General features: G+C 45.6%; 1 protein-coding gene across 3 annotated transcripts in view; it reads left to right on the top strand.

Moving 5' to 3' along the window:
- Positions 1 to 26,684, top strand: part of CSRNP3 (cysteine and serine rich nuclear protein 3) — a 211,366-nt gene that overhangs the window by 142,012 nt on the left and 42,670 nt on the right. The window contains exon 1 of one of the 3 annotated variants that reach the window (XM_073647025.1): positions 7,615 to 7,699. The exons of 1 other annotated variant lie outside the window; for it this stretch is intronic. The gene's annotated coding sequence lies outside the window, so the exon portion shown is untranslated. One more of the 3 variants, XM_073647024.1, reaches the window with a different exon arrangement.

The raw sequence follows: 26,684 nt of genomic DNA, 5'->3' as shown, positions 1-26,684 counted from the left end.
ATGCGAACGGGCACCCTCCCATGGCGTACATTGACCACCCCCCGTGCTGTCAAAATGGTGGGCCTACTGTCTGAGTAAACTGGTTCTACCATTGCCTGGTAATCTCTACCTCTCAGACCAATAGCTGCCCGGCACCAAATCATCATTTCACTTTTTTGGGGCATGGCAATAGGAAAAGGGTCACACATTCTTACGCTACCAATCTCACCGCCGGAGAGTTCCACTTGTTGCCGTTGCATCAGTGCCCGGATCTCTTTCTGGAGCACCCGCTGCTCGCCGGAGCTGGCATTCTTGGCAACCTGCTGTAAAAGGAAAATCACCTCTGCAAGACAATTTTCAATTACATTAGTTCCTAGAGTTATTTTTGGGTGACTCTCATGTTTGTCAATATCTACAATGATCAGTCCCTGTGCGGCCAGTTCGACTCTACCAATTTTGATGGTCACCTCTTTAAATCCGATCTGTGGCACGGGCTGACCATTGCTGGCGATGATACTCAAGTCGTCGTCAGGGTAGCGGGTAATATCCGAGTCATTCCAGTACTGCTTGAAGAGCACGTACGGGATGGTGGTGACCTGTGACCCGGTGTCCAGTAGGGCACTCATGGGAATGCCATCCAGTACCACAGGCAAGACTGGACGTCCTCCCACATATCTGTCGCGCCAGTTCGATGGGCCTGGTGATCTTTTTCCTGGGGGTTGGCCCTCTACCCCAGGTTGTGCCCGTTTAAAGAACAGTACCTTTCCATATGTCCGGGTTGATTGCAGCGGCGGCAGATGGGTCGTCCGTCCTCGCTGTATCGGTCACTGGGTCTTCCTCTGGCCGGTGGGGTCCTCCTTGGTCGACGCCACGGGATGTCCTCCGGTCCGGATGCCAGCTGGATCTTCCCTGGAGTGGAAACCTGTAAAGACTGCACAGTTCGGGTTAGCGCAGCAACGCTTTTAGCTAGCTCTTGGACCTGATGGTGTAGGTCTGGAGCCGGGTCATTGTCCAAAGCCTGCGCATCAGCTCCCACAGGCCCTGCTGACAAGGGCGCCGCCTCCTGGTAGTAAGTGGTAGTGGGGCGTCTGTGGGTCACAACGCCACCTGGTGCCGGTTCTCGGAGCACCCGGATGGCTCTGTCCTTGAACTGTGCAAATTCTAGATGAGGGTCCTGTAAGGCCATTGCCCGCAACTGGGTGCGGTGGGCGTTGCAATATAAACCCTCTATAAATTGTTCGGTCAACAGCCTGTCCTCGTTTCCCACTCCATTAGGGTCGGTCTGCTTAATGGCCCTCAGGGCCTCTTGTAGGTTGAGTGCATAGTCCCTTATACTCTCATGCGCTCGCTGCTTGCACCCGTAGAATCTAAGTTTAATCTCGGCTGAGGTGCGGGTATCAAAGGTGTCCTTCAGCCGGGTTAGTATCCCTGCGACAGTCTTCCTCCCAGGTGGCCAGGATTTTACTTCCCTTTTGGCTGCCCCAGTTAGTTGGGCCACCAGGATGCTCACTTTTTGCTCTTCTGTGAGGGGGTACACCTGGAAGAGGCTATCCAGCTTTTCTCTAAAGTCATGCAGGGTATGTGACTCCCCTGAGTACTGGGGTAGCCAAGCTGCTCCCGGGATATAGGGCATGGTGAAGGGCATAACTGCAACAGCGGTAGCGCTGGCGGGGGTTGAGGCAGTGGAGCTCTCCTCCGTATCCGACATCTTCCTCCCCCCTAGTGGACCGTGGCCTACCTTGCGATGATCCTGTTCCGTAGGCCGCGGCTCCGCAGTGGATCGTCAGGGTTGAGGACCTTCCGTCGCGCTCCTGTGACGTCGGCGTCTGCTGGGCTCCTTCCAGGACCTTACGCAACGTCCGGACGTGAGGCGGGGCTTCAGTTCTCGCGCGCTTTCGGAGTCCACGCCCCTCTTCTTCCCGCGCGGCGTCCTCAAGATGGCGTCCAATGGCGGGAAAACTCCACGGATGGCGGGAAGAAGGCTGAAGATGGCGCCGGATGGCGGGAAACTTCACCGATGGCGGGAAGAAGGCTGAAGATGGCGCCGGATGGCGGGAATCTTCACCGATGGCGGGAATCTTCACCACTGGTAAGTTTGAACAGTCTTTGCTTTTCAGGCACGCAGTACCCGGTGGTTGCGGGCACGTGATCCTGCCGACTACGCCAAAATTGACGCGCCCCTGGGCCTGTGTCGCGCTGCGTTGCGCACGCGGGAGCTTACCCGGAGCCGGATCTGTTTAGGGTTGTAGTCTCGTGGCGGTGACCCGGTCCGTGCCCAGGGAGTCAAACTGGACGGCAGTCTGTTAGCGGTAGAAAATGGTTGATGACTACGCCACCCGTTGAATGCAGCCAGGGGGCTGCTGCTGCAGGGCAGACCGCTGAGGCCGGTGGAAGGATGGTGCAGCGTGACAGTATAACCCCCAACGGGAGGGGTATGGCCTCAGGGCAGCCGACGTGGATGATGGGGGTAGCAGGAACCACTCAGAGACGGTATGGTAGCGTTCAGGGTCTTTACTGGTAACAACGATAGACCCTCCCGGAGTACTTGCTAGCGAACGGGGCCTGGTCAGTCCTTGAGCAGATGGGATCTCCCCTGGCCAGGCATAGTTGTAGGCCTCCCAAGCTGACTGTACTCTTCTGGCTACCTTGCTAGAAGCTGATGTAAGTAGCCCACGTCCCTGAGTGTACCGTGTGGTGCTCACCCGTATGGCCGGTGACTCGGGGCCTTCTAATGGCTTCCGCTCCACGATGGTGGTGCTGGTCCCACGCGTGTGACCGGGCCTTCGGGCTTCTGGGCCAGGGGACCTGAAATCCCCTGCCTGACGGATTCTGCTGCTGGGTAGAAGTTAGTCCCCACAGCCTCGGACTCCGGGTCCGGTAGAGAATCTTCTTAGTCAGGGCGAGCTCTTTAGCTGCCAGCCCCTGACTCCTTGTGACTCTGCTACTTCCTATGCTGCTCTTGTCTCTACTCTTCCTGGACTCACTAACCCTTCCTCAGCCCCGGGTTTATACAGGGGAAGTTCTTCCCCTCCCAAGGCTGGGCAGGAGGTGTGGCATGCACAGGATCCCTGACCAAAGGACCTCCCACCTGCTCTCAGACGTAATATCTCTATCACTGTGACAACCAGACCCCTGGGGTGTCACATATGTGTTTATGCAAATTCCCTCTTCAGAGAGGAAGAGGACAAGAACTCTATAGCGCCCTCGTCCATCACTCGCCAGCCAATTGCATAACTGTCCTGAAGACTGGAGGCCCCGGAGTGTTGTTCCCCGACATGCTGGTAACAGTGGTGGGATCTTCGTGATCTCCCCACAACCGTCCCGGATTCAGCAGGACTGTCCCAATTTGAAGGCCCAGTACTGCCCCATCAGCACTTTGTCCCTTCTTTTAATACTCTCCGACATCTTCATCATTCCGTAGCTTCTCCTCCTCTGAGGGCAGGGCCACATCTCACTGCATTGAGATAAATGAAATTATAATATTCATTTCTCCTACAATTGGGTCTCCCCAGGACTTGAACTCACAGCATCTCCGTGTTCTCATGCAGCAGCTCTAGCTATGAGCCACAGCCCAAAAATGACAAACAGGAGGATTTAGTAATCTTGAGATGTATTGCAGGCTCTTAACCCAGAAGCAGATTATACATGTAGATTGTATACAGCAGTATATTTCTTTGTACTTGTATACTGAGGTGAAGAAAAAGTCAGATTTCTTTGTTCCTATACAACTACTAAAAATAATAAAAAGCAATTACAAAAATATAATTTTCTCTTTTTTTGTGAATCTCCCAAGGTTTTGAACCCAAAACATTGCAGGCAGGAGCTAAAGCTACAGAGCCACAGGCTCTGATGACGTCACTGGGAGAATTTTGTATACTTGATCTGTATTGCAGGCTCTGACTCCACAGGCAGATTATGCTAATACATAGAGATACATAGAGATACATTTGTATTTAGCAGTGCATTTTTAGAGGGAGAATAAAAAAGATTTTTTTTTCTTCCTATAAAATTACTAAAGCAATTACAATAATGTCAGTTTTAATTTGCTTTTTAACAAATAATAAACATCCCAAATCAGTAAATGACATGGACATATTTGTTTTCCTTGTAATGATAACGACTTGCACAACACAGCAATCAGATTATTTATGGTGATCTGTAAAAAAAAATTTCTGTTAAGCCCATAAAAAATGTAATAAAAATGTAACGCTAAGGCCGTGTTCACATGTAGCATAAATGCTGCTTTTCTTTCTACTGCTTTTTCTCTGCACATTTTCTGCAGGTGTCCGCACCACATGCTGCAATATTTTATGCGGTTTTCGTGCAGATGTGAATCTGCGTTTCTAATGCTTTTTTAATAGTACAAAAAAGCTTTGAGTCTGCACTTAAAAATGCAACTGTGTTTTTTTTTACCCTTGTGTTTTTTTCAGGCTTTACATAGGAGCCAATAGAGAAAAAAATGCACCAAAACTGCACAGTTCAGCTGCGTCTTTAGAGGGCGCAGTTTTCATGAAATCACATCCATTCTGCACATTTAGATCATGTTCACATGTAGTGTAAATGCTGTGCTTTTTCTGCTGCTGAAATTTGACTGTGTTTAATTGTCCAACCAAAGTGGATGTGATTTCATGAAAACTGCGCCCGCTGTGCGTCTAAAGACGCTGCTGAACTGTGCGGTTTTTGTGCTTTTTTTTTTCCTCTGGAAGCTTCTATGTAGAGCCTAAGAAAAAACACATGTAAAAACTGCAGTTACTTTTTTAAGTATACCACCAGAAACGCATGAAAAAATGCAGCAAAAATGGAATAATTATAGAAGATTGTTATTGCATAGTTTGGTGCGGACATCTGCAGAAAGCAAAAAGACAGTATTTAGGCAACATGTGAACACGGCCTTACAGATACAAAAAAAGCCAGATGTCATATAGTGAAGCTACAAAAAGATGAGAAAGTTCTGGCGGCTCCGACTGTGAATGAACGAACAAAAAATAAATCCACAGGTCCTAACTAGAGATGAGCAGGATGCACAGTTGACGTTGCGCTGCCCTGGGTGATCAAAAGCCGCCGGGAACACCGGAAGGTTAGAGATTTTCAGCCTCCTGTCCAGCCACCTGGTACCAGTGACCTGGACCAGAAACCAGGGAATCGATCCGCTCATCTCTAGTCCCAACTGTCCCGGATACAGCGGACAGTCCTGGATTTGGGTCTACGTCCTGCCGTCTCAGGCCTCTGAATTTCCTTCACTGCCAGCGCCCCTCTGACATCTCCTCCTGCCAGGGCAGAAAGAAAAGGTAAATGGCCGTGGATTGAGGTTTTGGCCAGGGGATTGACCGAAATTTGCACGCCGGGTAATTTGTCCCTCTTTCTGTTCTTCAAAAGTTGGGGGGTATGAATCTCCCTGTTGTTGTCTCTTGTCAAATTGGTGGCAGCGGTGGGATCTGCGCGATCTCTCTCTGAACGAGGCCGCATACTTGTACACGTTATTCACGGGTCCATAGACTTGTATTGGCCCTTTTCATCCGTGCCGCTGGAACAGACATGCCTCTGTGTGTTTTGAAAAGCACCATAGATGATAATGGGTACGTGAAAAAAACGGATGCAACACGTACGTGTAACACAGACGTCTGAATGAAGTCTAATGCATTTTATTACGGCAGAATCACATATGCAGTTTTCAAGTCAAACATGAGAGGATACAACACAAAGGTGATTCATTAGCCTTTCCTTCATACATTTCAGTCCATTCCTGGATCCTAGAAAAAAAACTAGAAAAACTGCACATGTAAATCCAGCCCTACAGTTTCTACAGTTTTCCATGCCAAAAATAATGTAAAAACATGTCGTGGAAGTTTTCTTTTAAAAATAAAACAATGGAAATTGTTTTTTTTTTAACTTTTCAATATGATTTTTCTTTTGTTTCACTGTATGGAAATAAATATACCCCAATTCTCCCTTTGCACCTGTTTTTTGCCTAATTTTGTGTCTTTTGTACCCATTTTTGTTCCTAAATCTATTTGTGCCCTTTTTTTTCTAAGTCTATTTTATATGTTCTTGCTATTTTTCTTTGTTTTCCATTTTGGGGCAGAGCCTAGATTCTAGATGTTTTAGGGTATGTGCACATGATCAATATTTTGTACAGAGATTTCTGCAGCGTTTCTGCACCTCTAGACAGCGAAAAAGCTGCGGAAATTCTGCACGTTTTTGGTGCGCTTTGATGCGTTTTTGCCTCCGTTTTTACCATGTGTTTTTACCAATGCATTACATAGGAAAAACACATACAAAAACGCACAAAAAATTCACATGCTACAGATTTAGACACATATGTAATCCTGTCAGGAAAATTCCTGATCAGTGCACAGATCTTCAAAATTCTCATAGGCAATGCTGGCGTAAGGATTAAGATGCGTTTTAGGGGCCAATTCTGCGCGGACATGTCTCTGCTTATTTTTCATGAGCCGCTAAGTCTCTGAAAAATCACAGACATATGAATGGCACCATGGACTATCACAGGTGCGAGTACTATCCATGAAAACCACTCGTATGTGAAAAACGGACTTGTGAATGAGGCCTTAGACTGATTCATTCAAAATCTGCAACAACTCCACTCCAACCACCATTACCCTGCGACATTTCACTCCAACGCACGACACTTGGTGCCAAAAGTTGCAAAAACAGTCCAAGACAGGAAGAAAGACAATTTTTTTTTTACTGTGTACTAAATTCATGAAGTGCTTACGCCATTATGATCAATTTTGCTCCCCAAAAAAGGCAATTAATAAGATATAAAATAAAAGTGATTAATTGGGGCCATAATCTCTAAATCCTCATTCAGACGTCTGTTTTTCATTAATGTATTTTATTTGTATTTTTCACTGATAAACGACATACGGAGCTGTTCACACCTCTGTGTTTTTGTGCCAGAGTGTCCAGAAAAAAAAAAGACTGGAGAAATGCCTATTTTTTGCTCCAAGTCATTCAAATCAATGGATCCATGAAATATAACACGAAAACCATCCGTGCGTCATTTGAGTGTTGTCCGTTTTTTTTCATGGTAGGACAAATCTGGATTTTTTTTTTTTTTGCATAGGAGTATATTGGATGTGACACTGTTGGTAAAAATGGGCAAACGGACCAAATGTTGATATAAATCTCACCCGGCACACTGTTTTTTTTATTTCTTGCATCTAAAAAAAAATCCCAAACATTTGAATCAGATCTCACCTTTCTTACTATTTATAGTTTAAAATGAAAAAAAATTCTGGATTCCTTAATTCTCAATATACGGATTTGTTTAGACGGTATAAAGAAATTCCCCGAAATATAATTCCTTCTTGGGTAATTGATCCCATGTTGTTCTGAGCTAATTACTTTCTATGCATATCATATTCTATTATCTTGATGAAAACGCCTATAAAAATCATTTATGGCCAGTTATATATAGCGCTATGCTAATTCTCCAGACATTCCATTAAGGGCTAAAAAAAAAAAAAAATTATTTTGGAAAAAAAAAAACACGTTATTGAGGATTTTCCTTGATTTGTAGTGGATTAATGACTTCAAACAGCTTGACTGATTCGCAGGCCCTTCCTCTTGCTAGGATTCAGCTGATAAAAATATCCATAGACAGTGGAATCAGCGGAAGCCTGGCTTTTTCAGACAAGACTCCCATGTGATCACCATACAGGCGAGCTCAGCGAGGCTGGAGCTGTTCCACAAGCAGTAGGTAATGAGTCTTTGTGCGGACTAGGGGCTCTTACGCTGAACAATAAAGCATATGCTACCGGCTAGAAAATACTGCTTTGGGAAATTTGCAAGAAAAAAAAAAAAATGCTTTAACCAAATACAGGCAGTAACGACCAGTTGTGACTGCATGGTGTTTTATATATTGGCATTCCTTCCGTGGATTATAATTAGGATTTATTCATATCAAGAGCGCATGGATTGGCAAGCCGCAGTTTAAACAGGTTGGTTTCTTATTTCCCGTCTCCGTCAGGTTTTGTTTTATGCCGTTGATCATGTGATTTAAATTCGTAATGTAGATAGAATAGTGCTGATCACCCTCTTTTGCATATGGAATGTCATGCATGGGAATATTTTATTTCTTTATACAAACATGTGTCTGTTAGGCCTATTGTGCTTGACCAATTATAGGGAAAGTATACAGTGTTTTTAATTTGCATTTCATAAATGGCAGGTTTCAATTTTTTATTTGTTTTAACAAAGTATCCAATTCTTCATTAAAAATGCGTTACTAATGATACTATGTATTTTATAAAAATAATTCTTAACTTCATTAGAAATTGTATTTTTGTATTCTCTATACTATCTTTCTTTGTGACAGCCATAACATGGCTATGTTCCGATAATCGAGGAAATCTGAAAATGGTCTGCCTAGACACTATATTTATCCTAGACCTCATAAAAGCATTCAAGAGCTTTAATTTTATACATTAGGCAAAGTCAGCTTTCAATTAAAGAGCCTTTGTCTTCTGGCTCATTTCCATTACAATTGCTGACTATGCAAATTCAGCCAGGGAGAGTAAGAAATGTCTTGGAATTTTTCTTTTGCTTTGCTTTTACTGCTTAGATGGGAAATTAAACAACAATTTTTTTTTTTTTTTTTTTTTTTTTTTTTTAAATTAAAAACCCTTTTTATTGCAAATTGTATACTCCTATTATGCATTTAAACAGCCAAAATATCGTTATGAAATGGTGTTAATAATACTAATGATTTATAGTTACCCTTTTATTTTTAAATTTTCTCGTCTTGTATTTATATCAAATTGCATGCTCCTATTTGCTTTCAGCTGTTTGGACAAGAACAGACATGAATGGGGGGAAAACCACTACATGCAATGGCACGGCCCTTTACTAAGAAGGCAGCGCGCATGTTTAATTAAGGTAGCCTAGATTTCATCCGAAAGGATCTTGTGCCATAATTAACCAGCCATGCAACACAGCAATCCATTCTAAATGAAGGCTCGTGTGATGACGTTCTGCAAATCTGTTTGTTTTGTTTTCTTTAAATGATGCACTTATGACAAACTGTCTTTATTGTATGCCAAATGTAGTAATGTACAATTAAAATAATTTTGACCCCATATGTCAACATATCATGTGGTTTATTGGGATAAATCTAGGAAAATCAGTGTTTTTTTTTTTTTTTTTTTTTTTTTTTTTTCTTTAAGGATGATTCATTTGTGCATCATGGGTTACAAAAGCTGAGTACATTGCATCCAAGTGCATTGTTACTTTCATTGATGTGTGCATCTTATGGTTGTACATTTTTATAGTTGTAACTCCTATTTTGCACATGCCACAAAAAAAAAAATATACACTTTTTTTTTTTTTTTTCCACAAGGGTAGACTATTCATAATAAATATAGTCTACCCTTGTTTAAAAAAAAAAGTGTAATATACATTTTATTTTAAGCACTGAATTTTGAAAGCATGATTTTTAATTGTATGTTTTCAAAAATGTGCAAGAAAAAAAGTGACTTTCTTAGTACCTTTTTCAGACTTAAATATTACATATGTGATACCTACATATTTTGTAACATACAGTTATGACTTTCATTAGCTGATCAGGTAAGGGTGAAAAAATAAAAATAACGAACAAAAAAAAAAAAATTACTGTAATAGAAGTTAAAAAAAATTCCTTTTGGAATGTCCATTGCTCTACTAATCAACACAAGTGATTTGTAAAATAATGTAAAAACTTTTGTATTCTACCAAAATTTAATTGAGGTGAAATTCCCTAGAATTAGCGAAATTTAAAAAGAATGTTAATAGAAATAAGTCTCAATGTAATACTTCCAGTTTATATATACCTTCCATGTTTTTTTTATAGCTAACGCTTATTCATATTCTTTACCATTATTATTTATTTTTTATTTTTAGAGCACCATTGGTCATGGTGTGCTGTACATGTGAAAAGAAAGAGGTTACAAACAATACATTTAAAATGCTATTTATAACAGTATTATAGTACTATCAATTTTACATTTTATTTTATATGGCCAAAAAATGGAATTTATCAATCGTAAGGAATTAACATGGCTCCCTCTGTCAATTAATCTGTGTCCCCATGGAATCGTCAGCAGTGAATTGTCTTTTCATTCAAAGGAATAGATACTGTGTGGTTGAAATCAGATGTTGTCCAAAAAGCCATGGGATTACATTCAATGTGCCAGAAGCTATAGTGATTAGCTCCTGAAAAGCTCCCTTGCATATTCAGAATAGGGACACCGTTTTTCCATTATTTGTAAGTAGGCAAATTATAGATGGGGTTTCCAGGATTCTGTGTTTGCAATTTTCCTTGGAATTCACCTTTTTATAGATGGTTGTATGAAAATTGACCTATGTCTTCCTACAGTGGGAATAATTGAAATAGGGTATCCATTACTAAGACGGGAGTCGTTGTGGGTAGAGCCGGACCCTTCTCCAATGGGCAGGTAAGTATTCCATGGCGGCTGGACGAGAGACCTGGAAACTGGCTCCTCTTTTGATTAGCCGACCTGGCACTGTGTGTGTGGGTGTTGGTTGGTGTGCCAGGCCATCTAATCAAAGGAGGAGCCAAGAATGTCAGCAGGTACGAGGTGGTTCCTGTCCAACGACCATGGAAAACTGACCTGGACCTGGGTCCTGCAAATTTAATTTGCTCATCTTTACCCATGGGCCTCCCACAAGTTGGAGCCTTAATATGGCCTTAACACACAAAGACCCCCTTCACCCATTGCATTTCTATTTTACCTTAATTATTACATTATGGTGGTCTAGGTTTTGTAAGAGATGCAAAAATGAGGCTGCATTAGGCTGTTTTCAAACACAGCCTTTTCAGTGAATTGCCTCAATGTTTTAATGGGATTTTTCAAAAAACAGACTATTAAAAACAAGTTCTGCTGCTCTGTGCTTCATGGACTGGGCAATCCTTTAACTACACCTTCCCACGTGCTTGTTTTCTCCCAACTACCCCCCCTTCCCCCCTTTCTTTGACAGCTGTGGCTTCATAGGGCCAGAGACAGGTGGAGATAGCTGGAAACCAGGCAGGTGGGAAGGTGTATTTAAAGGGGTTGTACACTACTTTTCACATTGATGCCCTATCCGTAGGATAGGGCATCAATGCATGAACTGACGGGGTCCCGTATGTGGCACCCCCATCGATCAGCTGTTATCAGTGTCGGCAGCGGTGGCCGCAAGTCCTTACCTGCTGTGCTTGGCCGTCAAGTTGTAGTGGCCAACTACCTCGAGAGCGAGAGAGAGAGACCTTAAACTGATTCATTAGGAGCCCCCAGCCCACCACCCAAAAAAAGGAGAAGGGGGGGCTTATCCTAAAGCAATGTTCACTTGAAAAACTTATCATTTGGCTAAGGGTTCATTCATACTGGTGAGCACAAGAAGATGAATTAAGGTACTTGTTGCCTTCCACTTACCATACTGCAATAAATAATGCTGCCACATGATAGATATCTATCTATGTTGGCCATTGCCAAAAGTGATGGCACCCTTTGAAATTGTTCCAGAAAATTATTGCAATTACACGTTTATTTCCTTTGTGTGTATTGGAACAACACAAAAAAAAACAGGGAAAAAAAGGCAAATGTGACATAATTTCGCACAAAATCACAAAACAGCCGGACAAAATTGTTGGCAACCTTACCTTAATATTTGGCTGCACACCCTTTGGAATAAATAACCATCAATCACTTCCTATAAACATCAACAGGCTTCTTACACCTCTCAACTCTCATATTTGAAGGGTGTCTTCTCCTTACAGCAATTTTAAGATCTCTCCACAGGTGTTCAATTAGATTTAGATCCGGACTCATTGCTGCCACTTCAGAACTCTCCAGCGCTTTGTTTTCATCCATTTCTGGGTGATTTTTGAAGTATGTTTGGGGTCATTGCACTGCTGGAGGACCCATGAACTAGGAGACGAATCCAGTTTTCTGACACTGAGCACTACATTGCGACCCAAAATCTGTTTGTAACCTTCAGATTTCATGATGCCTTGCACACAGTTAAGGTGCCAGAGGTAGCAAAACAACCCCAAAATATCTTTGAACTTCCAACATCTTTGACTGTAGGTACTGTTATTTTCTTTGTAGGCCTCATTCTGTTATCGGTAAACATTAGAATGATGTGCTTTACCAAAAAGCTCTATCTTGGTCTCATCTGTCCACAATACTCTTTCCCAAAAGGATTTTGGCTTACTCGCGTACATTTTGGCAAACTGGGTCTCCTGCCATACTGCTTCATTGAAATGTCGACGGATAGTTCGCACTAACACTGATGCACCCTGAGCCTACAGTACAGCTTGAATTTCTTTGGAAATTGATGGAGGCTGCTTATCCACCATCCAGCCTATCCAACATTTCCATCAGTTTTTCTCTGCCGTCCATGTACAGGGAGAATAGCTACAGTGCCATGGGTTGTAAACTTGATGTTCCTGTATTCACAGCGCGCAACATAAATCAAGATCTCTGGAGATGTGTTATTCAAATACACTGCTCCAAAAAATAAAGGGAACACTTAAACAACAGAACATAACTCCAAGTGAATCAAACTTCTGTGAAATCAAGCTATCTACTTAGGAAGCAACACTGATTGACAATCAATTTCACATGCTGTTGTTGTCGCGCCCCCGGGGGCCTTACTGTTTGGGGTATATATATATATATATATATCTCACGGTGGCTGGCCCGGGGCAGACAGTGCACAAAAGGGGTAGCGATTACTAATAAAGTTCAGAGAAATTCGTGACGCCACCTGTGGTGTCTGGTGAAGGTCACCAGCGCTGCAGCAGTCCTCTGAGGCAGGTGACAAGGCAGCTAAAGATGGTACAGCTCCCCACAGGTGGAGCGGGCCTCAGGGCAGGATAGATAGATAGATGGTGGGTGCGCTGGGCGTTGTTGTGCAGGTAGAGAACGCGGCAGGAGTAACGGACAGAGACGGGGTTTTTTGCTTCGTTACCTTTACTGGTACAGCTGGTAGATATGGTCCAGGGTACTCTAGGTTAAGGGTGCACTTTTGGACTTCTCCCCAGGGAGCGGGTGTAAGCTCCTGGCCAGCCTGCAACTGTGCCTAGCTTATGTGTCTTGCTTTTTCTACTCCACCTGTTGCTCTGAAGTAGGACCTCCGGTTGGTAACCACTTTCCCTGGACGACTGGGCCTTTGTGGTTCCTGGTCCTGTATGTGTCTACCTTCAGGTTTGCCAGGGACTTGTAGTCCTCCTGGTATTCCGGTTATCCCTACTGGGTGTAAAGGGTCCTTGTAGGCTCGGACCCGGTGTCCGGTATATATACTGGGGTGAGCCTGGTATGCTCCTCTGCCCCTTTTTTGTCACTCTTTCCTTCCTCTCGCCTTCGGCCACGCTCGGGGCCCTCACTAGGCTTCAGTGCTGCTGGAGGCCTAGCTTGCCTCACACAGCAGCCTACTTGCTGCTCTCACTCTGTCTGAGCACACTAACACTCACTAATCTCGGTTGCCTGGCTCCACCTTCCCTTTATATATCCCTAATGGGCTCCCTCTGCTGGTATGAGGTGGAAGGTGGTGGAGGTGTTTGCATGTAGTGAGGGCCTCTTGTGGAGAAATCCATCCATGCACTCTTCTGGGTTCTGTGGCACCATGTGCAGCAGGGCGCCACATTGTGCAAATGGAATAGACAATAGATGGCAATTATCAAGACACCCTCAATAAAGGAGTGGTTCTGCAGGTGGGGACCACAGACCATATCACAGTACCAATGCTTTCTGGCTGATGTTTTGGTCACTTATGAATGTTGGTTGTGCTTTCACACTCGTGGTAGCATGAGACGGACTCTACAACCCACAGAAGTTGTTGAGGTAGTGCAGCTCATCCAGGATGGCACACCAATGCCAGCTGTGGCAAGGTTTGCTGTGTCTGTCAGCGTAGTGTCCAGAGGCAGGAGGCGCTACCAGGAGACAGGCCAGTACACCAGGAGACGTGGAGGGGGCCGTAGGAGGGCAACAACCCAGCAGCAGGACCGCTACCTCCGCCTTTGTGCAAGGAGGAACAGGAGGAGCACTGCCAGAGCCCTGCAAAATGACCTCCAGCAGGCCACAAATGTGCATGTGTCTGCACAAATGGTTAAAACCGATTCCATGAGGGTGGTATGAGGGCCCGACATCCACAGATTAGGGTTGTGCTCACAGCCCAACACCGTGCAGGACGCTTGGCATTTGCCACAGAACACCAGGATTGGCAAAGTCGCCAATGGCACCCTGTGCTCTTCACAGATGAAAGCAGGTTCACACTGAGCAGATGTGACAGAGTCTGGAGATGCCGTGGAGAGCGATCTGCTGCCTGCAACATCCTTCAGCATGACTGGTTTGGCAGTGGGTCAGTAATTGTGTGGGGTGGCATTTCTTTGGAGGGCGGCACAGCCCTCCATGTGCTCGCCAGAGGTAGCCTGACTGCCATTAGGTACCGAGATGAGATCCACAGACCCCTTGTGAGACCATATGCTGGTGTGATTTGGCCCTGGGTTCCTCCTAATGCAGGACAATACCAGACCTCATGTGGCTGGAGTGTCAGCAGTTCCTGCCAGATGAAGGCATTGAAGCTATGGACTGGCCTGCCTGTTCCTCAGACCTGAATCCGATTGAGCACATCTGGGACATCATGTCTCGCTCCATCCACCAATGTCACGTTGCACCACAGACTGTCCAGGAGTTGGCGGATGCTTTAGTCCAGGTCTGGGAGGAGATCCCACAGGAGACCATCCGCAACCTCATCAGGAGCATGCCCAGGCGTTGTAGGGAGGTCATACAGGCACGTGGTGGCCACACACGGTACTGAGCCTCAATTGTTTTAAGGACATTACATCAAAGTTGGATCAGCCTGTAGTGTGTTTTTCCACTTTAGTTTTGGGGGTGACTCCAAATCCAGGCCTCCATTGGTTAATAAATTTGATTTCCATTGATGATTTTTGTGTGATTTTTGTTGTCGGCCCATTCAACTTTGTACAGAGCAAAGTATTAAATGAGAATATTTCATTCATTCAGATCTAGGATGTGTTATTTGAATGTTCCCTTTTATTTTTTTTGAGCAGTGTATATTGGTTCTCAGGTCCTGAAACAGTTGACCTCCTTTTTTTTGATTTCCATGCTTAGTGTGGCACACAAAATGCAAACATTGAGTCAACTTCTTCCCTTTTTATCTAGTTTCAAGTGTGATTTTTCATATTGCCCACACCTGTTACTTGTCACAAGTGAGTTTGAATGAGCATCATATGCTTGAAACAAAGTTGTTTGCCAACAATTTTGTCCTTTTACCATTTTTGGGGTTTTGTGTGAAATTCTGTACAATTTTTTTTTTTTTTTTCCCCTCTTTTGTGTTGTTCCAATACACACAAAGGAAATAAACAAACACGTATAATTGCAATAATTTTCTGGGAGAAATACTTAATTTTCTGGAACAATTTGAACGGTCCCAACACTTTCAGCCATGAGCAAGAGAGATATTAGACTTTTTATGTAGCCAGCATCAAAGGAACTGTCATTAAATATTTCAGATCATATCTTTGCTGTCTGAAATCATCACATTGTGGAGCAGGTTTTGGGACCCAGAACATACTATTTTTACACTTTCTTCCAGTCATCTGTATGAAGTCTTGGTTGACGCTTCAAAGTGCATGGGAAGGACATCAAAGGCATTCGTGTTTTTGATGTGCCTGTGGATTTTTCAATGCTTTAGAATATATTCCTTTTCTTGTTTTCACATCCAGAAGAGCCCATGTTTTTGGCTTTACCATGACCATATAATTTTTTGCTTAAAGGGGTATTTCCATCATAGACTTTTATGGTACATCCTGTGGATATGCTTTTATATGTCCAGGAGATGCACTCTAAGACTTTTGTAATTTTTCACGTGCACTAAAACTGATCACATTTTCATCTGTTTGGTTCGTGTGTCAGTTTTTCATCTTTAATTTTTATAATGTATAGAAAAGAGAATAAATTGCAAAGCATCTCCTACCCTTTATGATGTTAATCTTGGATTGCATACGGATGCCATCTGTGTGCTGTTCGTGATTTTGATCCTAAATCAAAAATGGACATGTCTCCACGGGGTGTGGGTGTGTGTGTGTGCGTGTTTAAACTTTTATAAATCGTTGCAAAACTCCCATTACCCTATTTTACTTCCTTCTGTCTGTAACGCCATGCTGAAAGTGCTGCCTTGCCGGCATAGTTGTTTCAGTCATAGTAGCTCATCAGCTGGTCTAGCTAAAATGCGTATTCTGAGATTGATCTTCTCTGCTTCCTTCACCCAGGCTCTGATATTATTCCCTATGTGAGCATAGTGTGTGTGGGGGTGGGGGTGGGGAAGCAGAAAAGATCAATCTTGGGCCACGTTCACACGAGCAGTATTTATAAGCCAAAACCAGGAGTGGGTAAAAAAAATGCACGTGGTTAGCACTGCATTCTTGCAGCGCTGGGGTCCTGGGTTCAAATCCCACCAAGGACAACATCTGCAAGGAGTTTGTATGCTCTCCCTGTGTTTGTGTGGTTTTCCTCCGGGTTCTCGGGTTTCCTCCCACACTCCAAAGACATATTGATAGGGAATTTAGGTTGTGAGCCCCAATGGGGACAGTGCCCATAATGTCTGTAAAGCACTGTGGAATTAACGGCGCTATATAAGAGAGTGAAATAAAAATAAGTGGTGACATGTTTCTATTATACTTTTTCCTCTGATTGTTCCACTCCTTAGTTTGGCTTACAAATGCTGATGTAAAATACTGAACATGTGAATGTGGCCTCAGAGTATGGACCAGCAGTTGAAATCATTTTAATAACTATTTTTTGAATCAGAATACATTTCAGGAAAATGGCAGAGGTGTTTTCCTGAAGCACTTTTTTTCGAGGGGCTTTTTATGGCTTTCAAAGCCTGAAGCAGATGAAAGAAGGAAAATGTGCCCAACAAGTTATTTTGACATTGCTGTGCTGCTGTTCAGTGTGTGTGTGTGTTTTTTGCACTTTCAAGTGAGTTGCAGGCTGAATCTGAATTTTCAAAAAAAGACGTCATGTGTATATACCCTTAGGTAAAATTAACTAGGCTGACCATCCATCACTTTCGGCATGGTATTAAAGACACAAGGAAGTAAAATATGAATCTTTGTAATAAACCATAAGTTTGCAAAGGTTGAACAAAAACTTAAGTTACTGTTTAAGTGCTCTACATTTCAGTTTTGAGAGTCCTCAGTGGTTTATACCATAATTTCAGTTAGCTATTAAAAAGGTAACAAACTACAAACTTTTCAGACTACCCCGGCCTCTTCATCAGAGAGACATAATAATTTGGGAATACAACCTTTGACACACCCAGTGTAGGAATGAATGTGTCACATGGATTTATGTCATTGTACATCAACTAAGGAGTGTGCTCCTCAGACCTGTGGGGTCATCACAACCCTGGACCTGACCTCGATCACAGGACAATAAAACTTTCACACTCCTTATCTATGAACTGCTACAACTTTTACGGCCACAACTTTCTCCCCCCTCCCATACTGATTGTTCTGGTGCACGTCACTTGTCTCATCTATTGCATTATTCTTGTGCCCTCTTGTGTATAAATATGTGAATCTTCAGATTTTGTGTTATTCTATGCCTAATGTAGAGGCTGGAGTAGTCTTGAAAGCTTGCAATTTGTTACCTTTTAATGATTATTGGCTAACTGAAAAGATATCAATCACTGAGGACTCTCAAATCTTCATATTTTTATATCTACTGGCTAACACGGTACAAATATATATATATATTTCCTACATTTCAGTGAAATTCTAACCTTTTTTGTGCAAATCTATAACGTTGTCATTATCTTGCAGACAAAGCTGGAATTTGTTTTAATACAGAGGTATCCTAATAAAATGGTTATTTATAAGGGGAGGGATAAATTGATCAAAAGAGAAAAAACTTGTCTCACAAACTCCTACAGGTGTATGTACTTCAGCATCAGTACAGTTATGACAGTCACATGTAGTGCTGTTGCTTCAAAAGCATTCAGCAACTATAAGAGTTAACAGTCACAAGAGACAGGAAGTGTTGTGCTTCAGAAGCATCCAGCAACTAGAGGGGTTAAGTCACAGGAGAAGGGGAGTGTTTCAGCAGAGCCCCAGAGGGATTGTGGGGAAGTTGTTTACGGTCTGTCCAGAGCCGAAGAGAAAGGTGGTGTGTGTGTTCTGTATCTCACAGAAGTGCCCTGCAAGTGAACAGGTTTCAAGTCAGGAGTGAAACTAAGCACAGGTCAGGTAGAGTTCCTGAACTAGCAGTGCGGAGTATTGTCAGGCAGAAAGAGAAGGACTGGAAGAAATGGTGTCACAGGGATCATCTCCCTCAGCAACCCCCCCCCCCCTCCACCATCTCGCTGTGCTGTAAAGAATGCTGTGTTCATTAATGTGCCTTTGCATTAGAACTGTGCTATCCTGTAATACTACTGGGAAGACTGAAGTGCTGTGCTGCGAAGACTTAACTTGCACTGGCATTAAATGCTACTGTTCTACCATTTATGAGGACTCTTGTCAAGTGTGTCTGATCAGCAAGTGAAACAACCTACGTGTCTGTGCCTGAGGGTCAATACCCCTGTGTACCTGAGAGAAGCTGCAGCACATGGTCTATGCTCATCCTGAGTAACAGTTCCCCCAGGATTCCAAAGAATTCATGTATGCTGCGTTCAAAGCGCTGCCAAAAAAAGGATTGTGTGCACGTACCCTAATACTGTAACGGGTCTGGGAGGTGGAACCTCTGAGCAACAATACAAGGGGTCAGTCCTTGTAAGGAAGCGGGTGGCTCCCAGGGAAGGCGGGCAGGTAGTCACGGCTATTGATGGGGACAGTCTCTGGGTAGAGGGGCAGGAGGTCACGGCAAGTGACGTGGACAGTCTCTGGGTAGAAGGGCAGGGGGTCACGGCAAGTGACGGGGACAGTCTCTGGACAGGCAGGTGGTCACGGCAAGTGACGGCGGAGCCTCCAGGTAGGCTAACAGGCAGGTAGCAAGTGAGAGCTCCCAGGTGAGCGGGCAGACTGATCCATCCATAGACAGACTGGCAGGGCTGGTAGGCAGACTGTCGGACCGCAGATAGATAAGTAACAGGCAGGAATCTGGCAGGTGACTGGCAGGTAACTGGTAACGGGACCTGAGGGCTGAAGCAGAGTTGAAAGGCTTTGCAACAACATTGCTCGGGCACCTCCATTTTGGAGGAGGTGCCTTATATATGGGAGGTCCTCCGGCAATTGGCCGGGGACTCCTTAGGACGGTGCGCGCGGTCCCTTTAAGAGGGGGAGCGCGCCCTAAGCACACTCCGGGGAAGGAGCGCGTGCCGGAAGCAGCGGGGAGAGAAGCGCTGGAGGAAGCCGCGCCAGGAGCGGGGAGGTGAGAGGGACGGCGTCTCTGCCTAGTACGGGGCAGAGACACCAATGCTACAGTACCCCCCCCCCCCCCTTTAGGCCCCCTCTTTTTTTGGCCAGAAAGAAACTCCCCGCTTCTCCTTGAAAAATGTATGTTCTCCCTGGGTTCCCAAGTTCTCTCCTCAGGACCAAACCCCCTCCAATCTACCAGAAAAAAGGTCTTTCCTCTTACCCTCTTGGAGGCCAGAATACTCTCTACCTCAAAGACGTCTTCAGCGGAAACCGGAGCAGGAGGGGAACCTGGATTATTGAAAAAAGAGTTAAAGACTACGGGTTTGAGGAGAGATACGTGGAAGGAGTTGGGAATCCGTAGGGTGGCCGGGAGTTTTAATTTGTAGGCCACAGGGTTAATTTGCCTGAGGACTTCGAAGGGACCGATGAATCGAGGGCCCAACTTGAAGGAGGGTACTTTGAGCCGCACATGTTTGGACGAGAGCCAAACCTTGTCTCCCGGACGGAATTGAGGCGGATCCAGACGTCTCTTATCAGCATATCTCTTCATCCGCTCAGAGGACAGAAGAAGAGCGGACCTGGTACTCTCCCAAATAGTAGAAAATTCGCTGACAAGAGACTCCGCAGCAGGGTTGTCCACAGAAACTGAGACAGGAAGTGGAATCCGGGGATGTTGGCCACTGACTATAAAGAACGGGGATTTGGAAGAGGATTCGCTCTCATGGTTATTGTAAGAGAATTCGGCCCATGGTAGGAGATCCACCCAGTCCGAATGGTGTGCATTAACGAAGTGCCGGACGTAACTGGTCAGGATCTGATTGATCCGCTCCACTTGACCATTGGACTGTGGGTGGTAAGCGGAGGAGAAGTCCAGGGTGATGTCTAGCAGCTTACATGTGGCTCTCCAGAAGCGTGAGGTGAACTGAACCCCATGATCCGACATGATGTGGAGGGGCAGGCCATGGAGACGGAAGATGTGGCGGATAAAGTCTTTAGCCAGCTCGGGTGCAGATGGGAGACCAGGCAGGGGAATGAAGTGGGCCATCTTAGAAAAGCGGTCAGTGACAACCCAAATGACTGTACAACCGGCAGAAATAGGAAGATCGGTGATAAAGTCCATAGCAATGTGCTGCCAAGGAGCAGCAGGCACGGGAAGGGGCAGGAGATGGCCGGCTGGTAGATGTCTGGGAACTTTGTTACGGGCACAGGATGAGCAGGCTGCGACGAAGTCTACCACGTCCTTACGCAGGGTAGACCACCAGTAATGAGTTGGAAGGTCTTCTTTTGGCCAGCATGGCCAGCTAGTTTAGAAGAATGTCCCCAGAGAAGAACCCTCTCCCGATCTGGTACAGCTACAAACGTCTTACCTGGTGGGAGACAAGTCAGATCCAAGGGGGCCACATTCATCACCTTGGAGGAGTCGATGATGTGCGTAGGCTCTTCCTCTTGATCGGAGGACAGGAAGGACCGGGACAAGGCATCAGCTTTGACGTTCTTGTCCGCCGGACGGAAATGAAGAATGAAGTTGAAGTGGGCAAAAAACAACGACCACCGGGCCTGGCGAGGATTGAGTCTCTGGGCATTTTGGAGATATGCCAGGTTTTTGTGATCCGTGTAGATAATTACCGGATAAAGGGCCCCTTCAAGCAGATAGCGCCACTCCCCCAGTGCCAATTTGATGGCTAGCAATTCACGGTCTCCTATGGAGTAGTTGCGCTCAGACGAGGAGAAGAAGCTGCAGGTTACCATTCTCCCGGTAGAAGATTTTTGGGTGAGTACCGCTCCGGCTCCGGAGGAGGAGGCATCAACCTCCAGGTAGAATTGTTTATTACAGTCCGGACGGGAGCAGAGGCGAAGGCTTTCTTTAAGGAAAGGAAGGCCTCCTCGGCTTCAGGCGACCATATCTTGGGATTTGCCCCCTTACGGGTAAGCGCAGATATGGGAGCAGTCCGAGACGAGAAGTGTGGGATGAAAAGACGATAGTAATTAGCGAAGCCCAGGAATCACTGTATCGCCTTCAAACCTTCAGGACGAGGCCATTTTAGAACTGAAGAGAGCTTCTCAGGATCCATTTGCAGACCTGTCTGGGAGATGACATAGCCCAAGAACGGTAGGGAGGTCTGGTCAAAGAGGCACTTCTCGTATTTGGCATAGAGGTGGTTCTGCCGAAGCCTAAGCAGGACCTGACGAACATCCCTTCGGTGTGTGGGGAGATCCGGAGAGAAGACCAAGATATCGTCCAGGTATACCACTACTCAGGAGTACAGGAGGTCACGGAAGATGTCGTTGCCCTTTGGTCTCTGTAATGCCCCCGCTGTCTTTCAAGAGCTGGTCATCACAAGGTACTCATAGTGACCGTCCCGGGTATTGAATGCCGTCTTCCACTCGTCTCCTTGACTGACAGGTTATATGCTCCTCGTAGATCCAGCTTGGAGAAGATCCTGGCGCCCTTGAGACGGTCAAACAATTCGGAGATGAGCGGCAGGGGGTATTTGTTTTTTACTGTGATGAGATTGAGTCCTCTGTAGTCAATACAGGGACGTAGCGAGCCGTCTTTCTTTTTGACAAAGAAGAATCCGGCTCCAGCCGGGGATGTAGATTTTCGGATAAATCCCCTAGCCAGATTCTCTTCAATGTACTCAGACATGGCCCAGGTCTCGGCTGCAGACAACGGGTAGATACGCCCACAGGGAGGAGTGGTACCAGGTCGATCGGGCAGTCATATGGCCTATGGGGTGGCAACGTCTCTGCTTCCTTCTTACCGAAGACGTCCGCATAGGGCCAGTAAGGAGCCGGGAGACCTGGTAAATTAGCTGGAGTAGGCGGAGGGCGAGCTGGGCGGACCGGAACCAGGCAGGTCCTATGGCAGTCTGGACCCCATCGGAGTACTTCACCGGATCGCCAGTTCAATACGGGTTCGTGTGTCTGGAGCCAAGGTAGACCTAGCAACAGGGAGTGAGAAAGTCCGGACAGCACATGGAATGAGATTTCCTCAGAGTGCAGCATTCCCACCTGCAGGGTTATGGGTTCAGTGACGAGCAGGATGGTCTCCGAAAGAAGTCGTCCATCCACAGAGGCGACTGACAATGGTTCAGCCAGGGACTTGGTGGGAATACAGTATCTCTCTACCAGAGACTGGGAGATGAGGTTTCCAGCAGCTCCAGAATCCAGGTGGGCGAGTTCAAAGTGACGGTTTTCTCCCCAAGCAATAGAGACCGGTAAAGTCAGAGACGGAGAGGGCTTACTTTTGTCTAGGACGACCACTCCGAGCGGTCCTAGACACTGGCGTTTCCCGGCTTTTCCGGGCAGGAACGGATGAAGTGCTCCATACTGCCACAATAGAAACAGCTTCCCTCGGCTCGGCAAGATTCTTGGCGAGATTTGACCATCTTGGTCTGGCCGATCTGCATCGGTTCAGGCGAGTGCGCCCGCAGAGTGACTGGTTGAGAGGCAGGTCTCAGGGAAGTAGGAGCAGAGCGAGAAAAGTCTTTCTCCCAGGCAGTCTCTTTGGCACGTTCTTGGAACCGGATGCCAATCCGGGTAGCTAGTGACACTAGGTCATCCAGAGTGGTAGGAATGTCCCGACCAGCTAACTCGTCCTTAATCCGACCGGAAAGACCCTCCCAGAAGACGGACACCAGAGCCTCATTTTCCCAGGCAAGCTCAGAAGCGAGGGTGCGGAACCGTATGGCATATTGGCCCACGGTGAGACTTCCTTGGCGGAGGCGTAGCAGAGAGGAGGCAGAAGAGGTTTTCCGTCCAGGTTCATCGAAGACTCTCCGGAAAGCAGCGAGGAAAGACGGCAGGTCGGACACCAGGGGATCCCCTCTCTCCCACAGGGGATTCAGTCATGCCAGTGCTTCTCCAGTGAGGTGAGACATGATAAACGCCACCTTGGCCCGGTCGGAGGGAAACTGATATGCCAAAAGTTCAAAGTGCAGGGTGCACTGGTTTATGAAACCCCGAGCTAGAGCGGGGTCGCCTGCAAAGCGTGGAGGTGCCAGAAGCCGAGGTCCATAGTCGGGTACCATGAAGGGACTGGATTGCGGTACTGCAGGAATGGGCACGGCTGGACCAGAGGTAGACAAAGACGAGTCACACAATGCGCCTAGACGAGAGTTAACGGACCGTAGATAGGACAGTACCACTTCCTGCTGAGTTTTCTGACGTAAAACTTCCTGGTGCAGACTGGAGATCTGGGGGCCACCGGGTTCCATGGCCCGAGCAAACTGTAACGGGTCTGGGAGGTGGAACCTCTGAGAAACAATACAAGGGGGCAGTCCTTGTAAGGAAGCGGGTGGCTCCAAGGGAAGGCGGGCAGGTAGTCACAGCTAGTGATGGGGACAGTCTCTGGGTAGAGGGGCAGGAGGTCACGGCAAGTGACGGCAGAGCCTCCAGGTAGGCTAGCAGGTGAGCGCTCCCAGGTGAGCGGGCAAGAGTCTCTGGACAGGCAGGTGGTCACAGCACGTGACGGCGGAGCCTCCAGGTAGGCTAGCAGACAGGTAGCAGGTGAGCGCGCCCAGGTGAGCGGGCAGACTGATCCATAGACAGACTGGTAGGCAGACTGTCGGACCGCAGATAGATAAGTAACAGGCAGGAATCTGGCAGGTGACTGGCAGGTAACTGGTAACGGGACCTGAGGGCTGAAGCAGAGTTGAAAGGCTTTGCAACAACATTGCTCGGGCACCTCCATTTTGGAGGAGGTGCCTTATATATGGGAGGTCCTCCGGCAATTGTCCGGGGACTCCTTAGGACGGCGCGCGCGGTCCCTTTAAGAGAGGGGGAGCGCGCGCGCGCGCCCTAAGCACACTTCCGGGGAAGGAGCGCGTGCCGGAAGCAGCGGGGAGAGAAGCGCTGGAGGACGCCGCGCCAGGAGCGGGGAGGTGAGAGCGACTGCGTCTCTGCCTAGTACGGGGCAGAGACGCTGATGCTACAAATACAAAAGTTATGGATCTTGTGTGGTGAGGTAAAAAAAAAAAAAAAGTGCTTTAAGAGCTAATTATATCAACTGTCCCATAAATTAGTGGTGCCATCATCCACTCTACAGGAAAATGAGGGTCCCGACAGTGTGTGCTGCTGTTACTTTGGCGATATGCCTCTGCAGACCGCATGCTGCCACTTGACTTGGCAGGCCAGGATGAGAAGTAGTAGAGGTGAATGAGGGAGACCAGAGATGAGGTGTGTCCCTACGGCCCCTCACAGCTAGTCTCGGCTCTCAGTTGATTTGTGAGGACCTCACTGGCCGAGGTACCTTGGTACAACTCCTCACTATTATGCTAAAAGTTCATTTGATAACGACCCCATACACTTTGCAGCCTCAGCTCTCCTTAGAAGAACTTGTCACAGAATGGCAACACCCTAAACACCCACTTGCCTGAGAGGAGTCCTTGCTTTAGGCCTCCTGGCCTGATGGAAGGAACACTTTCTCCTCTTCGTGCTTGCTGAGTTCCGGAATCTATCTGCCATTTAATCCTTGCTTTTCTTCAGAACATGCTGTCCGATATGCTGCCACTTCCTGGCACACACACATCCATTTACATGTAGATTTGCAAGCAACAAGACCATGGGTCTATTCCCTTCTCAATGTTTTCCATCTCACTAATTAACAGGGGACTGCTTTCCTATGTGCTCACGTAACTCCTCCCATCCTAAGCTGGTCCCAATAAGTAACCCAGTCTTCTGCTAACTCACTACCGCTGGTCCAAATTGGATAAAACAACATTTTAAACATGGCAATGAATTCTATAATAAGATCTTCAAGGGGTGTGTGGGCAGCTTCTTCACTTCTTTTTACAGTAGTTCCAAACATTCTTGGAGAAACTAACCACAGATCTTCTGTGAAAATCCTTCTCTCTTCATGATATCCTATACAGACTTAAGGATGTTGAGATCAGGGCTCTGTGGGGCCATATGGTCACTTCTGGGACTCATTTGTCTTCTTTACACTGAAGATGGTTCTTAATAACATTTTCTCCAAATTTATTCTTTAACAGGACAGTGACCCTGAACATGTAGCCAGTGGGACGCCTTTCTGATAATTATCTGTATTTCACCGTATTGAGGATACCGTTGATCCTGACCAAATCGCCAACTCCATTTGCTAAAATATAGCCCCAAACTTAAAAGTAACCTCAACCATGTTTGTTTCCTGCATACACTCGTTATTGTATAGCCCGTCAGCCCCTTCTTTTAACAAACTGTCCTTTGTTACAGCAAAATATTTCAAATTTTGGCTACTCAGTCCAAAGCACATGCTGACATTTTTCTGGACGACAGATCCTATGTTTTCGTACATAGAAACAGCACCAATTGACAACTATGTCACAGGTATTCCTTTTTAACCACAATTCTTCTATGAAGACAACTTCTGGCCAGACTTCTCTGACTAGTAGATGGGTGTAGCTGTGTCCCACTGGTTACTGCCAGTTCTGAACTGATGACTCTGCTGCACAGCATCTGATTTTGAAGGGATGTAAGCATGGGGTTTTTCTTCAGATGCAATAAGCTTCCTTGGCCAACCACTGCATTTACCATCCTCATTGTTGCGCATTTCTTAGTGCTTCTTCAAAATAGCTTGAACAACACATCTTGAAACTTAAATTTTACCTTTCTGATGCAGTATAACTACCTGGTGTTTTGTTGTTGTGTTCTCTCTTAACAAGGCTATGATCTATGACCTGAAACGGTCTTCCATGACCTCACCATTGTAGCAGAGTTTGGGTGTTTCAGTTTATGAATATTTCAATATATATGATAATTATCATCTGTTTGCTATAGTTGGTAATCATATATAATTTAATCCAAGTATTTTTATACTGTTTTCTTTGCTTTGTTTGCATTCTGCCATGGTCAGCCCTGCATATTGTGCCACCATTCATATCCTTAGTTTGCTCTAAGTACCAGTATTGAAAAAAGAAAAATATTTTGACAGGTAAAGAATTGTGTCCAAATGCAAATAATTATTCTGAGACTTTTAAATATTTGGAATCTGGTCTCTGCACCTGCCAGGTTTAATCTGTCTTATTTTGATTTGTTCATATACTGATGTGTGCGGGTGACCAGTAAACCTCAGATCCTTTATCAATCATGTTGACACTGGTATTCCCATCTCAGCTATACAATCCTTTTATCTGGCTTCTTATTATTGCCATCTAATTAATCTTTTCTAGGTCTACATCACCTCATTATGTGTGAACAATGCTTTAAGAGAAGGCATTGAGTTTTGCGGAGGTTTTAAATGTTCCTAGTCCAGATCTTGCTGGGTCTTGTCTGCTAAAAATATCCTGTAAATAATCCTAATTTAGTTGAAATATATATATATATATATATA

The sequence above is a fragment of the Phyllobates terribilis genome, unplaced genomic scaffold, assembly GCF_046119375.1.
Source record: "Phyllobates terribilis strain yellow unplaced genomic scaffold, ASM4611937v1 Scaffold_9__5_contigs__length_417890890, whole genome shotgun sequence".
Lineage (NCBI taxonomy): Eukaryota > Metazoa > Chordata > Amphibia > Anura > Dendrobatidae > Phyllobates > Phyllobates terribilis.
The sequence above is the reverse complement of the archived record's forward strand: the minus strand, read 5'-3'. Positions and strand labels throughout refer to the sequence as shown.